General features: G+C 45.4%; 1 non-coding gene across 1 annotated transcript; it reads left to right on the forward strand.

Moving 5' to 3' along the window:
* The first annotated feature begins 4,781 nt into the window (after positions 1-4,781).
* LOC130882174 (small Cajal body-specific RNA 4) lies at positions 4,782-4,909 on the forward strand. The gene has a single exon (XR_009057803.1). It is a non-coding gene; the product is annotated as a small Cajal body-specific RNA 4 (non-coding RNA).
* The last annotated feature ends 656 nt before the right edge of the window (positions 4,910-5,565 follow it).

Raw genomic sequence — 5,565 nt, forward strand, 5'->3', positions numbered from 1 at the left:
CCTGGCCAGGGTTTCAAGGTTCCTAGGTTCTGTCTGAAAATGTCAACCAGACCTGGGTCAGCAGGGTCCCAGGATGTGGCTCAGCCTGATTGTCCCTACTCACCCTGCTGTGTGACCAACACACCTCCCCAGGACTGACTGTCACTACCCAACCTGACCAACACACTGCTCCAGGCCAGGATGTTCACAAGATGCGATGTGCCACCCCTCCTCCCCTAGAGCAACCCGGGAGACAGGAAGTTCACAGCCTGATGGACCTGGGCTGTCAGGGAGCCGGTGTGCATCTAAAGAAAAAGCACCCTAGTGAGGTGAGGTCACTCTCTGAAGCTAGGAACTCTAAAACATGGAGAGAGGGCCAATCCATCCAGTTTCCAGCCGGGTCCTATAGTCACCACAACCCTCACCACCTCCCCACGCATCCCTGCTGCTCCAGGGAGCACCAGGTACTCACAGGAGATGCACCTGCAACCTTCAATTACATGGACCACTGCTGGCCCCCAGAAGGTCCAGGCCTTCTCCAGACTGCCCTGAACTAGATAACACTCCACAATGCAGTCACCCTGTCCAAAAATGGGCAGGCCATAGACATGTTTAATTTTTGAAGAAATTTTATAAACCGATTGTTATTTAGACAAAAGGGGGGGGGTTCTGTGGGAACTCCTTCAGCCAATAGCCTTTAAGATACTTTGGGAATGGAGACAAAAAGCGTGTATGGGCTTCTTGGCTGCTGGATTTGGTTCCAGTTCCCAGTGCATGCAGAGGACTGCAGATTGCTACTCTTTCTGTGAGTTTATCCCCGAAAAATAAACCTTTGTTATACTCCATTCTGGGATATTGTGAAACTCTGATGTACACCAACAAGATTTCTGCATATATATGATACATGTATTGTATTTGCATATGTGTGGGTGCACATGCATCTGTATACACATGTACATGTGTGCATGTGTGTGTAGAAGTCAGAGGACAACCTCAGGTGTGGACTATTCTTTTACACTGTGTCAACATATGACACTGTGATTGGTTTAATAAAGAAGCTGACTGGCCTATAGCTAGGCAGGATAAGCTTAGGTAGGAGAAGCAGACTAAAAGGATTCTGGGAAGGAGAGTAGAGTCAAAGAATAAAGAGGAGATACCATGAGACACAGAATGAGCAGGCTAGAAAGTATATAGATGAGATAAACAAGCCTTGGGACAGCACATAGATGAATAGAAATGGGTTAATATAAGTTATAAGAGCTAGTTAAAAACAAGCCTGAGCTATTGACTGAGCATTTACAATTAATAATAAGTCTCTGTGTGGTTATTTGGGAACTGGCTGGTGAGACAAAAAAATCCTGCCTACACTCAGGTGTCATTCCTGGGAGACACAATCCACCTTAGATTTGAAACAGGGTCTCTTGCCGGGCAGTGGTGGTGCACACCTTTAATCCCAACACTCGGGAGGCAGAGGCGGGTGGATCTCTGTGAGTTCAAGGTCAGCCTGGTCTACAAGAGCTAGTTGTTTCAGGACAGGCTCAAAAGCTACAGAGAAACCTTGTCTCGAAAAACAAAACAAAACAAAAAAACTAAAAAAAGAAAGAAAGAAAGAAAGAAAGAAAGAAAGAAAGAAAGAAAGAAACAGGGTCTCTCTCACTGGTTTGAAGCTTGCCCATTAGGTTACACTGGCTAGCCAGGGAATACTGGGGACCCTCCTGTCTCTGCCTCCCCAGCAATAGAATTATAAGTGTGTGCCACCATGCTCAAGTTCTTGTTTTCCTTTAAAGGGGTGCTGGAGATTGACCTGAAGAATTTGTAAAACAAACATTTTACCCACTGAGCCATCACCCCAGCACAACGGGTGTTTCTAACACTGAAACCCTGGAATTAGCGTGAAAGTCCCTTGAAGGGAGGAAGTGGATTGTATCTGCATACACTGAACTCTACAGCTCTCTCTCCTAAGTTATGAAAGAAACAGATAAATATGCACACACATGCATGTGTGTACACACATACTCATGGACACACAAATACATAAATAACTTCTAAAAGAGAACCCCGTGGTGAACACCCTGGCCCCCAGTCTGTGGACCTGCCCTTGATTATTTCCTTGGGCGCCATCTGCACCAAGGGATGTTGGGTCTAGCAAACAGTTCCTCAGCTTTGGAGTCCATGTGGCAAGACCATCAGGATGTAGCATAGCCTGCCTGGCCTGGAACAAGAAACTGAGGAAGAAATCAGAGAGGATTTCTTACTGGCTGGTTCCCTCTACTTGCTCAGCTACTTTTCTTATAGACACCAAGCCCACCTGCCCAGGGGCGGCACCACCCACAGTGAGCTGGGCCCTCCCACATCAATCAGTAATCAGGAAAAGCCCCACAGGTAGACCTACAGCTCAGTTTAATGGGGACGATTCTTTAGCTGAGGCTTGCTCTTCCCAGGTTTGTCAGCTGACAGCTGAAGCTGACGATGACACTCAAGCAATGCATGAAATGCAGTTTGGCAGCCAGGAATTGAGGGTGGCCCTGAAGGGGTTAAATGATGGTCCTGGGTATGACCACATCCTCTCCATGTGAATGCCTAAAATATAGAGTCTGCTGCAGCCGTGACAGGGACCATGAAGAAATGGTTAAAATGTACACACACACTCATGTGCACACACTTGCTCGCTCACACTCATCTTGGGACATGTTGGCTTAGAAAGTCACCTGCTCACATGGATCCTGTACAGGTGCATGGCTGTCTATTTTAGCCAAAACATGAGGCTTTGGGGGGAAGGTAAAGGCAAATCTTATTCCTGGTGAGCCAGAGAGTCAGGGGCAGAGAAAGCAGGTGAATGAACAAATTAATCAATGACACTAAAGGGAAGAGAAAAAGTATGAATGAATATTTTATAATCACAGGCATAGAAAGAGCCTCTGGAAGCACAATGATGAAAACTGAAATCATAAGAACAATTTTAACCACTTAAAAGTTGACTTCTAAGGGGCTGGAGAGAGGGCTGAGAGGTTAAGAGCAGTGGCTGCTCTTCCATAGGTCCTGAGTTCATTCCCAGCAACCACATGGTGGCTCATAACCGTCTATAATGAGATATAGTGTCCTCTTCTGGAATGCAGGTGTACGTGCAGGCAGATACTGTATACATAATAAATAAATACATACATACATACATACAAGTTAACTTCTAGAGAGCAAGTAAGAAGCCGCCATATGTAAGTTGAGAGATAGTAAGTCTGGGGAAATTAGGGAATCTGTGTGAAAGGTGACAGACATATGGTATAGAACCTCAATATATAAAGAATAATTGATTATTGGTAGGAAAAAAATCAATCATACTAATAGGGCATTGCTGTGGGAGAATGCTCTTGTATGCTGCAAAGATTTGTCACTCATATTGGTTTAATAAAACGCTGATTGGCAGGAAGTATATGTGGGGCAACAGACTAGGAGAATTCTGGGAAGAGGAAAGGTAGAGAGACGTGGTCGTCATCCAGAAGCAGAAGAAGCAAGATGTGAATGCCTCACTGAGAAAAAGTACCAAGCCACGGGGCTAAACATAGATAAGAATTATGCATTAAGTTGTAAGAGCTAGTTAGTAATAAGCCTGAGAAATAGACAAAACAGTTTATAATTAATATAAGCCTCTGTGTGTTTATTTGGGACCGATTGGCTGTGGGACCGGGTGGGACAGAAATTTCTGTCTTCAGGATATAAGTAGGAAGCTGGACATGGTGGTGCGTTCCTTCAGTCCAAGCACTCAGGAGGCAGAGGCTGGTGGATGTCTGAGTTGGAGGCCATCGGGGAACCATGATGGCTCATCAGAAACATCGCACCACACTGCTGAGCTCTGGTGCTGGGAGTGGAGATGCCCATTCCCCGGCACCAGTGTCCTCACTGCTCAAGCCCAGTCAGTGCCCAAGGATACTGGTGTTTGCACGCCAGTAGTTCAACAGCAAGACAGGAAGCTGAAGCTGCGACAGGTGAGGTTAAAGGAGCAGGGCTGATGGTGGGAGTCATTTGTCACTGGGGGATTCTAGCCTGGGTGTCAGGTGTCTCTGCTGCCAGGGGAGGAGTCTCCAGAGCTTTCCAAAATGACCAGAATTTCCCAATAAAAGAGGTTCTGGGCAAGGAAACCAAACTCTTAGGTACACCAGTGAGAGATTGGGTGATACCAGATGTTGAGGAAAGTTTGACACACCCTGTAAAATGTTTGGGTTAATGCATATGTTAAGAATTTTAGATTTTGATCCCTTTGCGGTGCTCTAAAAGAGAAATGTTTTTTCTATACTGATCACACCGGAATAGTCAGAGATAGCACGGCTAAGGTCACAAAAGGATTAGAGGATAGAAAAAAGCAGAGAGAGTGGGTCAGGATAATTAGGGGGCTTTCAGTCCCTGTCTCTTCAGAGTATAACCCTGTGGTGAAGGGGATGGCTTGGGACCAGCCATGCACAGGCATTATGGCATTTGTTAGAACAGTGGACTCAATAGAGATAACCACGTTAAGTGAATTAAGCTAATTTCAGAAAGACAAATATCAATTTTCTTTCATATATGCTTCTTACATTTTAATCACATTTAGTTTAATTTGACTGTTTGACGTCTACACAGATATATAGATAGATGGATAGATGCAAAATTCAGCAGAGCTATTTGGGGGGACCAAGGGGAGGGAGAGGGATAAGGAAAGGAAGAAAGGGGTTACAAGGTGAGCCACGCTCAATATATAATACAAGCATGTACAAAAGCTTAAAAAAAATTAACGAAATAGGGGCTGGAGTGTTGACTCAGAAGTTAAGAGCACTGGAGGACCAAGAAGGCTGAGTTTGATGAAGCAGGACTTGGCTGATACATTCCTCCTAGACAAAGGGGTGAAGAAAGCAGCCCTCACTGGAGAAAACCACGGGGTTGATTGTACGACCCAACATTTAAAAAAAATAAAAAAATAAAATAAAAAAATAATAATTAAAAAAGAAGTTAAGAGCACTAGCTGCTCTCCCAGAGGACCCAGGTCCAGTTCCATACCTACAGGCAAAGCATTTATACATATAAAATAAAATTTAAAAATCAGTGCTGGAATTAAAGGCGTGTGCCACCACCGCCTAGCAAAAATTTAAAAATCTTAAAAGAAGTCCACAAAACAAACAAGCAAGGCACTGTCTGGTAGGCTGAGTGAGAGGGCAGGTGGTTTCTGGGGACCTGGGACACTCACTGGGACAGTCAGAAAGAAGACTCACAGCGCAGGCTCAGGTTCCAGGCTTGCACTGGGCGTGAGATCTTGGGTTAATCACACAACTGCTTCTGGAGACTGCTGCCTCTGAGTTAGGCCTGTCAGCAGCTGGAGCTGGCTTTCTGGAATGTTCTCAGGATGGTTATAAAGTTGAGCTTCTTAAACCCTCAGTATTGACACTCCAAGCCAGCTGGTCCTTTATCCCTGTCTTGGCAACAGGAGGTGCTGGCAGAGCCCCTGTCTACTGCTCTCTACCTGTGGGTGCAGAGAATGGCTGTGCCGCTCAGTTCTGACAACCAGAGGTCTCTGGAATGTTGCTGTGTGGTCCTTAATGCTTTCCTTCAGGGCCAGGTCTT

The sequence above is a fragment of the Chionomys nivalis genome, chromosome 9 (assembly GCF_950005125.1).
Source record: "Chionomys nivalis chromosome 9, mChiNiv1.1, whole genome shotgun sequence".
NCBI lineage: Eukaryota > Metazoa > Chordata > Mammalia > Rodentia > Cricetidae > Chionomys > Chionomys nivalis.